Source organism: Triturus cristatus, chromosome 8 (genome assembly GCF_964204655.1).
Source record: "Triturus cristatus chromosome 8, aTriCri1.1, whole genome shotgun sequence".
NCBI lineage: Eukaryota > Metazoa > Chordata > Amphibia > Caudata > Salamandridae > Triturus > Triturus cristatus.
The window spans coordinates 462104358-462117019 of record NC_140591.1 but is presented as its reverse complement, the minus strand read 5'-3'; the positions used below and the strand labels follow the sequence as shown (position 1 = coordinate 462117019).

The 12662-nt window shown below is 51.5% G+C and overlaps 1 protein-coding gene across 11 annotated transcripts in view; it reads right to left on the bottom strand.

Annotated features, from left to right (window-relative positions):
• The window catches only part of SETDB2 (SET domain bifurcated histone lysine methyltransferase 2), a 617221-nt gene that overhangs the window by 414845 nt on the left and 189714 nt on the right, over window positions 1–12662 (bottom strand). The gene's annotated exons all lie outside the window — the stretch shown is intronic.

The window sequence follows — 12662 nt, the reverse complement described above, 5'->3', positions numbered from 1 at the left end:
TGGAGCCCGTGTCTGGGCACTTTGCCACGCCGCGGGCCGGAGGAGGGAGCCCCGGACGCCTGGGAGGATGTTGCCTGGGCATAGCCCATCTGGTCCCCGGCAATGAACCACCAGCCCCGGAGGGGTGTTCCAGCATACCCTGCCCCTACTAATCCGGAGGAAGGCTACCCACCTTTCTTGTAACCCTCGCGCTCCGAGTGACGGAGGGGATCCTAAGCGTGGATGCGCCCGACCTCCCGGAGCCCTGACTGGGATCCGGGAGTCAAATGAGCCCTCATCGGGACTTCCAGGCTGGCCCGGCCATCTGGTCGCCCCATTTTAAAGCATTGCGTGCGACCAGATGGCCGAGGGGAGAGGTGCAACCAGATGGCCGGGACTGAAAGGACTCCCATCTGTCCAACCCCGAGCCTTCGCGCTAGGGTACCCGCCTGCCCACGCAGGGCTCCGTGGCTGCAGGGCTCCGTGGCTGCAGGGCTCCGTGGCTGCAGAGCTCCGGGCCTGCAGAGCTCCGGGCCTGCAGAGCTCCAGGGCTCCGGGCTCAAGGGCCCCAGGCTTCGGGCGGGGGGGCTCATAGACCCCACGCTGGGCCTCAGGCATAGGAGACCCGGCGGAGCTCCCGGGGCCCGGACGCCCGGGGGACTCATGGAGACCGTCCCGGGCACTTTGCCTCGCCGCGGGCTGGAGGAGGGAGCACCGGACGCCATGGGGAAGTGTCGTCCGGGCTTGGCCCATCTGGTCCCCGCCTGAGAACCGCCATCCCCAGGAGGGGTGTCCCGGCATACCCTGCCCCTACTAATCCGGAGGAAGGCTACCCACCTTTCTTGTAACCCTCACGCTCCGAGTGACGGAGGGGATCCTAGGCGCGGATGCGCCCGACCTCCTGGAGCCCTGACTGGGATCCGGGAGTCAGATGAGCCCTCATCGGGACTTCCAGGCTGGCCCGGCCACCTGGTCGCCCCATTGGAAAGCATTGCGTGCGACCAGACGGCCGAGGGAAAGTTGCGACCAGATGGCCGGGACCGAAAGGACTCCCAGCTGCCCACACCGAGCCATAGCGGTAGGGCTCCCGCCTGCCCTTGCAGGGTTCCGGGGCTCTGCACCAGGGTCTCTTGTCCCGGGCAGATGGACACTTGGCAGGCCGCAGGACGTGGGATCCCAGGCCCTGACCAAAAATCAGGAGGCCCGGGGCCGGTCCCTGCTTCTCAACGCAGCCAGGCCGGGGAGCCTGCCCAAGCACGAGGGACCCCAGTGTGAGAAGTTGGCCTGATATATGATGTCACTAATTCTAGTGTACACCTTGTATCAGTCCAAACAACCCTTATGGTGATTGGTTGTAAAGTCAACCTTATAGACCAGCTATCCTAGTGGTAGCATGGACAAGAGCAGTCTTAGGCTAAACTCTGAATGGCATGTGAAGCCAGCTGTTATACCATATGTAATCCCTTGAATACCAAATGAAAGGACACCACAACAGATATATATAAAAATAGAATGTATTTATTCTAGTCAAACCCTCAGCACTCTTTATGAGATTCGAGGTAAGTACAACACAGTCTTATTTAAGCATACATTAAGTCACACAGGTAAGTAATACAGTTAGGCCCTAGGGGCCACGCAAACCATATACTAAGTAAGTGGTATAAGGACCACTGTCACGAACACAGGATAGGCCTAGGGAATCGCTGGGGCTACACTATACTACCAACATATAGGAAGTGGGAGGCCCACGGGATTCAGGTGCAGAGTGGAAACACTCACGCGTAATGCGTAAAAGTCGATAGAATCACTAGCAGTTAGAAATAAGCAGTTTTAGGACACTTCTGGTATAGCTAGAAAGTCGAGACTCGGAAACTAGACCCTAGGATAGTCAATACCCTTGTGAGCACCGAAGTACCCAAGTTACCTAGCCCACGGGCTGCGGGTGCATAGGTGTGAACTTGCGTCGGGTTTCGTCGTGGACTTCTATGGATGCCTGAAGGAAAGTTGCTGACAGGCAGTCAGTGAAGAGTGTCCGGTGGATCCCAAGGTGGGGATCAAGAAGGAAGGAACCTGCAAGCAGAAGGGACAGAGTCTAGGTCACCAGCCAGGTGCCGGGAAGGAACCAGGAAGGGACCAGGCGATGTCGTGAAGATGCAGGTGAAGAGGTGAAGCTTGTCGCAGCAGCCACGGGTACCAGGAGACGTCGAGGACGACCAGGACCAGGAGGTGAGCTGTCCCACAAAGGCTCTTGCTGTCGGCGGCGTCGAAGTCGAGTCAGGACCCAACAAGCCTTGGCAAGCGGAACCCACGCAGAATGGAGGACTTGCTTCTGGTGCAGACCAGGGAGGTCTGGGGTGCTTCTCTTTCACAGAGGAGCGGGTGCCAGTCTGGAGGAGCCGGACCAGCAGGTTGAAAGTAAAGGTTCGTCGTCACGGAGGCTACCAGCCAACGGGCCAGCAACCGGAAAACACGTCGAGCAACACAGGTGCAGAAGGGCCCCACGCAGAACACGTGAAGTGTGGGGAGCTGATCTTCTTTGCAGATGGTGCTCGGGAGAGGGGCTTCTCAATTCCCCAAGCACAGCCTCGAAGAAGCCTCAGAAGTCGCGCTAGTCAGTTACTAGCCACTTTTCCCAAGTCGCCGGTCCCAGGTCCCTCGTCGCCTCCACGGGTCTCAGCTTCGCTGGAGATGTGGATCTGGTTCAGAGGTGTCTGGAAGTCTCGGCGCTGGTCAGTCTCTGCAGTCGTCCCTCGTAGGATTCAGTCGCAAAGCAAGCAGCGGTCGCTGGATGGTGCCTGGTTGCCCAGGGTGGTCACTCCTTGGCCACAAGGGAGATTTCCTGAGTCTTCTTCCTGAGGTCGAATGTCGAAGGTCCAGAGTTTCTGTTCAAGTTGCAGATTCAGGTTAATCTAATTTAGCAGGGCCCAACTAGCTACTAATATACTGGGCTAGTGGGCTGGGCTACCTGCAAGGTCCCTCCTATGGGTGGGACCAGGAAGGGGAGTGGCTACACCCCCTTTCCTTTGTCCAGTTTCGCGCCAGAGCTGGGGCTGGAGTGCCCCAGCACCGGTTTGAACTGGACTATGCATGGAGCACCTTGTGTGCCCCAGGCATGTCTCATTCCTTTCAGCCCTCCCTGCCCCAATACACTAAAGTCTGTCTGGGGAGGTGCTAGCACCTCCCGAAGCAGGAAACCTATTGTCCAGGCCTCCCTGGCTGGGAGGGCTCCCAGCTGCAGGAGGTCAGACTCGTGTCTGTGGCAGCAGCATCCATTTTGTGATGCTGAGGCTTTGGTGAGAGTTAAACAGCAAAGTAGGATTTTAACATGTCTCTCCCTCTAGAAGGGAGGAATAATATCCTCATCACCAGAAATGGTATGGGGGTATTATTCCAAAGTGTTAGACACCTTACACAACATGTTTTGATAAAGCCAAACCATAGTTACCATAACCGTTTAAGATTATAAGGCACTTTAAGAGTATATGGTAGGCTATATCATAGAACAGCTATAAGGACATGGTTCCGAAAGCTGCAGACAGGCTCAGCTCATGCTAGAGCACCATCTCACATGTTACCAAGCACTCTGCCTCCAGGATTGTTAAGGCCTGCCATAGGAGTGGCTGATAGGTACACATGTGTCTATATTAAGGGTAGATATAGGTATACTATATCTAAGCAAGGGGTGATTACACGACCTTGCCCCAGCTGAGTGATCAGCCAGTTGTGTCTGATTGGAAGGCCAGACCAGGGGTGGCATAATACATGCTGCAGCCCCTGGGAGGCCTAGGGTACACCTATGCCTGGGTACCTAGGGTACACTGTACAGGGTTCAATAAGGTGATCCTTACCAATTGGGTATGTACCTAGGGTACATGGAGTCCATTTTAAAGAGAGAGCAGACAGCCTGAGACCCTGAATGGCAGGATCTCAGGCCAACTAAGTCGAAAAACCAGCTAGACACTAGGCAAAAAAGTTGGGGGTAACCATAGTCAGATATCCACCTTCCTACACCCAGTCCCGGGCACAGGGTCCCTCAGGTTGTGCGCTCGTTTTCCACAATTTTTTTCAAAATTCCGCGAAGAGGCATTCCGCAAACTCTGCCCAGCCCTACAGAAAACCCACTATTCCCCCCGCTGCGAGACAGAGGGGCGGCGGGTAGGTCCACTGAGCTGGGAATCAAAATTATTGCGGCTCTGTTTCCTGAGGGACAGTTTCTTGACTCATTGCCAAGCCCTGCTGCGAGGGAGGCCACGGCGCTGGACACACTACTCTATTATCAATTGCGAGCGACCTGCCTGGTGACATATGACACTTTCCCTGAGTCCCCCCCGACCTTTGCGGTGCTGGAGCACTTATATGCTGCTGCATTCCCGAGGAAGTTAGTCACCAGGATCTACTCGATCACAATGAAATCCTCCCAGCCGGGTGCTTCTCGGGCGAGAGAGGAGTGGAACTGGACAGCGAGCTCCCGGAAGATAGGAAGGCGTATTGCTGTGGGCAGACGGAACGCTTATCCCCCATTTACAGACGGCGACTGATTCACTTCAAATATCTCAACAAACTATATCGCACACCACTGCAGTTACACACAATGGGGTTGCGTGAAACTTCAAATTGCAGCAGATTTTCTGCGGGGGGGCCCTATGTTTCTTTATTTAGCCTGGGAGTGCCCTAGGGTGTCGGAGTTCTGGAAGAGGGTTTGTGAGACAATTAGTTGCATCATGGGGCTCGCCTGTGGGAAGGGAGGTTGAGTTCGAGATTAAGGACATGTATAGCAGTTCAAGAATTGAACACTGATCGGCTCCTGGTCATTGGTTTACCGGGGGAGGCGGGGGGGGGGGGGGGGGGGAGGAATTCATGCTCATTGTAACGATCTGTACTCCTTTTGTTTTGCTACTGAAATGTCTGTATAAATGTCAGACTAATTATAATCCTGATCAATGGTAAATATGATGCATTGTTGATACCTGGAACCCTCTTTAAAACCCAATAAAAATGAGTTTTAAAAAAATATGGGGGCTTGAGTGGCGCGACACCCTGTGCCTTACCTGACGGGATATGTCGAGAAGGTGCCTGTGGCATGCCACCGGCTGGTGGCAATGCTGCTGTTACTAGCTAAGGGTAGAGTAGCAATACACTGGGGCCGGCGTCCAGAACCCGCACACTCTGCATGGTTACAGGATGCTGCACATTGTCAGGAACAACTCAGTACATGTTGGGAACTCATGCCAGAGAGATCCAGACCATTAGATATCTAGGAACGCTTTGCCGAACACCTTAGAAATGAAGCTGCTAATACACTAGGTGGGCAGGAGTAATTTGCATAAGAAAGTATGCGATTAGGAGGCCAGGCTGAAGGGGGTATGGATCGACAGATATTGTAAAGTACTGCTTTGAATTGCGCTGTTTTGAGATGGTTGTAGACAGGGGGGGAGGCTCTAGAACTGCTCTTTTTCTGTATTGATATGCTCAATATTTCTCTTAATGATCCAAGTGTGCTTTTGTACCTGTACTGTAAGTTTTGACTGGAAAGCAATACAAAAATAAATTTTAAAAAAGTGAGCAGAGCTCACAGACAGCTGCCCCTCAAGGCCCCATTAAGGAGCTAAGAATTTGCGATTATTAGCAGAGGGAAAGGAGAGAAGCAGAGGACTCCTACCCCATCTGTTGAGAAGCACTTCTGAACACTGCTACAGGCCCATGAAATATGCATGGACCCATCTCTGCCTGCACTCCCTAATGAGAGGTCTGGCTTCAGTTCTCTAGTTTAGCCTCCCCTGCTCATAAGATGAAGCTGCTTCCAAAACATGCTCCACCTTCCTTGTCGGTACACATTGTAGCAAAGGAAGAGGAGTCCTGTGCTACACTTCACAGTCGGGGTCAGTGTGGAAGAGACAACGTGCAGCATAGAGACTCAAGCAAACTCACAGCCGCAGCATTGTGGGATCACAAGGTCTGCCACACGGATAACCAAGTCATACCAGTAGAATGTCAAAAGTACATGGGAACCGAAGCTCAAACACACAGGGTGCATACATGCACAACAGGGACACAAGCAACTTGTTTCTGTTGCATTCTGTCAACAGTGTATGGGATCGCAACGTCACAAGGAACACATGGTGTGGTCTTTAGCCTGGTACCCCCTTCACATGCATATAGAACCACTCCATCTCAATGTTAATGTAACAACTTTGATTACAATGGCGTTGTTGGTGACGTCGTGCATGATATCCCTGGTGATTTCACTAATGATATCCTTTCTCATGTCATGTGTGATAATGGGTGTGTAGTGATGAGCAGTGCGTTGAGACCATTTGTAACTTTAGGTTTTTGACTGCAACGATAATGTTATGTTTTTATAGATCATGTTAGTATATGATCCAATAACATCTATTTTACACCCTTCTGTACAGTAAATGTGTAAGGTTTTGTAATTTGTTCAATGCGTGACATACACGATGGCAATGTCCTTTAGCCAGGCCCTGTATCTCTGCTCACAGTATCCACAATGGTTGTAAAGCATTGCCATTGACCCTGTCTTGTGCTCATTACCCCTGCATTAAGTGCCCACTGGGCAGGTACTAGGTAAAGAAGGACTTAGGCTCATATATGTATATTCAGTTAGTTCCTATTAGGAAATTGCACTTCAATTTTCTAGTTTGCGATTTCCTAATAGCAAATGCGAATCCGTAGGAATCGCTATTGGTAAATCGCAGGTTACATACATTCCATTATTGCGATTCCTGAATAGTGATTTCTATGGATCCGCTGTTTGGGAATCCGAATTTCGTACATATGGGTCATAGACTCATGAAAAGATTATTATTACTTGAGAGTAGTTGACAAGGATCACAATCTCTGAGAAGGCAGTCACCCCTTCAATAGTCCACAATCTATGTCAGTGGAGTAGATACTTGTATTCATCCAATGATTTTAGAGGGAGTGTGGTTGCGGCTATGTTTTAGGGGAAGGGAGATGGAGCACTGTTAGTGTGGTAAATGGCTCACTCTTTACAGAGGTTTCATGGAGCTGGGACCTACAGCGGGAGAGGTGGCAAAGACTCTGCAGAATTATAAATTAAGAGGGGAACGGAATTTAATGTGTGGAGGGTGGGGCATGATCCATTATCAAGAGGCATACCACAAGATACAAGCTGATATAACCTGGGACATCAGGGGCATGGGAACAAGAAAGGAGTGCTTCAAAATGCACTCCTTTCCCAGGCATAGGTGAACTAACATAGCATTCCAGCAGGATACTCACCTCTTGATGCAGGAAGCGCCGACATTACTCTGCACATGAAGGCGACTGCTATTTGCAACAGGATTCCCATTGTATGCAAGGGGGGCTCTGATTTGAGTGAGGCACAGAATACTATTCACACCGTCCCACACGCTCATAGCCTGATATGTATTGATCTGAAAGACTTGATGGAAGGTACTTTGCACTGGGACATGCCCCCAACTCTGACCATGCTGCCAATTAGTTGACATTGACTAAAGGAGGCCCATTCGCCACACACCCAAATGATCTTAGCAGGGAACTACAACTGTGAGGGGCGATAGGTGGCGCGCACGCAAGATGGCCGCACAAGCGTGAGGTTCCGGCAGCCCGATGCTGTAATCCTTTAATTTATCCTGCTCAATGGCTCCGCCGATGCCTGGAAATACTGATTGCCGGTGGATTTCACCTGGCTGCTGACTCGGTGCGAAATTTGACCACTTTGGGCGCACCCTGCTCCTGATCTGACAGAGAAAGGAATTAACCGAGGAGACGGGTGAAGTGGTGTGGTGCTCCAGGGCGGCCTTGGCAGCTAAGTGAGCCCGCTGCTGCACACGTGGTATCCAGGCCGGGAGAGGAGGATCGGGCGGCAGAGAAGGAAGCACCGAACCGGGATCCTGACCGGCGCCTGGCTCGACTCAGTACAGGAGGATGAGAGACGCTGCCCTTCTGCACATCGGTGAGGGACGACATCGCCCGCATTATGATAGTAGGCGGTAGGTGGGCGAAAGAGAGGATCGCTGGCAGCGGCCGGGCAGGTTATATCAGCGGAGGGCGGCAAGTAACCGAAGCCACCCAGGGTGAAACGCAGCGACCGGAGGAGTACCGAGATTGCCACGACCCTCCAGGGAGTTTATTGAACTTGATGCATGGCGCTAACGCGCGCACATTCGGTGGCCCCCCTGCCTTGCTGAGTCACTGGAGTTGCCCTGTCACCGCCATTGGAGCCCTGCGTACCTGCGACTGGCCTGATAATTGCCCATGGCCCCGCTGAGGCATAGGGGGGGCACAATACCCCTGCAGTGTGGCCCACACGGCTAATTCTTCCCCCAAGGAGCCGTCAGCCGAGTCGGACGGGGGACGGGAGGTATTGCTTAAGCCATCCCACTGAGTGACTGGAGAAGACTGGTCCTCCCCGGTTGGGGGTAGTGCTGGAGCCGAGCACTGCAGGTCGCCGTTCTGTGACCTGCGGGGCTGAACATACGTTTGAGACATACTGGTGCCCCTGCTGAATTGGGGAAGTGGGGATCCCATCCTAGATGTGAAGCAAAATTGTGAGGTGGGGCTCCCGTTATGGCGCACTGATGATGGGAACTTGAGTGTGCTTGGGCTGGAGCAGGAGAATTTCGAGACAGCGCACTGGCGTTCTGTGAATTTGTTACATTGGTTGCCCATGACTGCGATGCTCAAGATCTGCCCCAGTCGCACTTAGATCCAGCTACAAACTTTGCTCAGGAGGCGGCCTGCGAGCACTTTGGTGCACGGGTCTTGGGGTGAGAGGCCTGGTGTGGCAATTCCAGCGCCAGACACTCATGTTGCAGGTGCCACACACAAACACGTGGTGGTGAGAAAGTCAGAGAGTGAGGGCTGGATTGTTGCTGGGTGCCTGAGGTAACTGCGATTTATCTGCTATAACCCACGGCGCCACCCTGCACTGGTCACTTCGTTGGAGGTTCCTGGTGTGGGGTGCTTGCGGACTGCTCAACCGGAGAGACGAAGTATACACGTGTTCCGGGGGCACACAGCCTAACAACATTCTCACGTCGTCATGGGCAAGACTGACAAGACAACGGAGATGACCTTTGAGGCCACAAAGCGTGGACCCCGGACCCTACAGGAAGATCGGGACGAGGACAGGAGAGATGAGGCCCAGGGGGAAGCAATCCCGCAGGATGCTGACATGCAAAATATCTTTCAGGAGGTCAGGCAGGGATTCGCCACCATTGTGGATAAGGTGGACAGGATGTCGTCACGTATGGACGCCATTGCACATAAGCTAGAGAGGCATGATGAGCGTCTTAAGGAAGCGGAGCGGCGTGTCTCGGATGCAGAGGACACGACATCGAGACATACAACGCAGCTGGCACACATGGATAAACTTTTGAAGCTTATTGCTGCAAAGAACGAAGACTTAGAAGCGCGCAGAAGGCGCAATAACATTCGCATAATAGGCATTCCAGAGTTGATCAACACAGGGAAAATGGAAGAATACATTGAGAAGCTGTTGTTGTCTGTAATTGGAACTGAGGCCTTCTCCAGCCAGTTTATTGTAGAACGGGCCCATCGATCTCTTGGACCGCGCCCGTCGCTTGGCAGTGAACCGCGTCCTTTTATAGCGAGGCTTTTGAACTATAGGGACCGAGATGTGGCCTTGCGAGCTGTGCGAAGTAAACAGAATTTATCATATGATGGGGACATGTTCTCCATCTACCCGGATTTTACGCCTATAGTCCAAGAGGAAAGGCGCAAGTTTATGGACATCAAAAATAAGCTACGGAGAGCACAAATTGATTATGCGCTGCTATATCCTGCGCGGCTTAGGGTTACTCACCAAGGCAAACAACATTTTTTCACCAAGCTACAGCAGGTGGAGGAATTTCTCAAACATGTACGGCGCCAGAAACACACAGATGGATGCAGGACGGCATCACAGTGGTCTACATCGATGGGGGCAGAAGATGATTCGTAATGACTCAATCCTTGTTGCGCATAGCCACTCTAAGTACAGCCCGGGATATGGTGCTCACTTGGCAATCAGATCTACCTTGAGAAACATGCACACTGTTCAGATGATGGACCATTTTGAGATGTATATAGGAAGCATCGGGCACCCTCTGCCCTTGCGAGCCCGGCTATGCCATCAGCGGAGGGCTCCGTGGGCGTGAGGTACCTGTGCTGCCGCCTGGAAATGGCCCCCAATGGGTATCCCCTGAGAATGTCCACTGCATACTTGCTGCAGGGACAGTTGTGCTGTTTTTGTTTAGATTTGTATTAGGGGAGGGTGGGAGGGAGAACTATTCTGGCAAGTTGGGGCTGCTTCAGTGGGTGGGGGAGGGGAGGAGGGGGGACAGTTTGGTTTACTGTATGACATCTGCACATCAGGACTCTTGTTCTGTTGGTACAGTTAAAACGACAAATGAGATGGAGTTTGAGCATCCCAAGTATATTAAGGTATGGATTTATGCTCGAGTACAGGGCTTGAATTCCACTTTTTTGAGCACAGGCTGATAGCGAATGGTAAGGAATATGGCTGATATAGATGCTGGGAACTTAAATATTATCACGTGGAATGTTAGAGGCATGGGGGATCCGAGGAAGAAAAGACAAATATTAGCTTATTTGGATAGGCATCAAGTGCACATAGCCATGTTACAGGAAACACATTTTGCTCCTCAGAAACCAAACAACTTTGCAAGTAAATGGGCGGAGCACAAAACACTTTCCTCTTATTCGACTTATGCGAGAGGGACAGCAATCCTTATTAAAAAACAGATACCATTTCAATTAGCAGGAGCCGCCAGTGACCCTCAAGGACGATACTGCCTGGCATGGGGACGGTTGGTGGGCTGTCTCCGTCACTCTTGCTTGTAGCTATGGGCCGAATGTAGATGCACCAGAATTTTACACCTCGTTATGGGCTAAAATATTTGATATAGGCTCCAGTCATATTATTTGGGGGGGGGACTTTGTCACATACAATCCAAGTATGGATAGATCGCATCCTGGCCCTCACCAATATTCAAAAGCGCGCACAATTCTCCAAGATACTATAACCACTTATCAATTAATTGATGCTTGGAGACACACCCACCCACACATGCAGGAGGGTACGCATTACACAGCGCAGGCAGCGATATGGGCACGTCTAGACTATTGGTTTGTGTCCCGAGGGTTGGGCCCGGCAATATTCCAAGTGCAGCACCTGGACAGAACTTACTCGGACCATGCCCCGGTAAAACTCCCGCTGTCCTCCTCAGAATTTGACGTGCCGTGCAGTGAATGGCGACTCCATGCCCCCATTCTGCTGGACATAGTCTTCCAGGCGGAACTGCGGGAGGAAATATTAGATTTCTTCACGCGCAACAAAGGTTCAGTGGACAGTGTGGAAACCATCTGGAAAGCGTTTAAAGCCACACTCCTAGGGTTCTGCATCTCGAAAGGGTCGGTGTATTAAAAGCCATAACTAACACATTGCGCAGATTAGAGGCAGAGCTTAAATCCTTGGAAGGGCAATTAGCAGCGGATCCGAGCAGTCTTGCCCAACTCAAGTTTCGGGAGACTCTCACGGAGTATATGGACGCAGCGCAGAGGGAAACACTGTTCCGAGATAGATTCTGGGTGGCCCGCCGGTACGGAGAGGGAGAGCGACCTGGTAAGGCACTGGCACAGACGATTAGGAAACCTCATTACTCTAACTATGTGTTGGAGCTCGAGGATCTCGATGGGGAGGTCTTCCGTGACCCTATTAATATCCTAAATGCTTTTACACAACATTATAATCACCTCTATACTACTAAGAGGAAGGATGATCTGGATCTGGTGGGGTATCTAGATGATGTAGTGCTAGGCTGGTTGAATGATAGGCAACGGGAATTCTTGTGTGCCCCTTTTGAGTTGGACGAGGTCAGGGACAATATTATGAGCATGCAATCCGGGAAAGCCACAGGTACGGACGGTATTCCTATAGAGTTGTACATGACATATATAGATCTAATGGCCCCCATTTTACGTGAGGTATATGAAGAATCACTGGAGATTGGCTACCTACCTGCATCCATGAGGAAAGTATTATTATTTCACTCTTAAAGCCAGGAAAGTCGCCCCGACAATGCGACTCCTATAGGCCGCTATCCCTCCTTAACTGTGATGCCAAAATACTGGCCAAACTCATCGCTACTAGACTGAGCCTGCTGCTGGAAAACTTGATCCTCCCAGACCAATCAGGCTTTGTGCCCGGGAGAGCCACCTCTCAAAATTTGAGAACACTTTTTGCTATTTTAAATAATGTCGCGCCCGAGTTGCCTATGGCTGCTGTATTTGTAGACGCCACTAAGGCTTTTGATTCTATTGAGTGGGATTATATTTTTGGGGTAATGCTGCGGATGGGTTTTCCTCCCCACTTCCTCTCCTGGATTCGGCTACTGTACAAATGCCGGTTGCTAAAGTGCTCATTAACGGCCACACATCTCAAACTTTTCGAATTACCAGGGGCACCAGGCAGGGGTGTCCGTTATCCCCACTGCTCTTTGCTCTTGCAGTAGAGCTGTTAGCGGCAAAGCTGCGACAACATCACAATGACAAGGCTTTGCGTTGTAATATGCGCTAAATACTTATATCCTTATATGCCGATGATATTACTTTATATATACGGGACCCGCAGCAAAATTTGAACCCAATCCTCC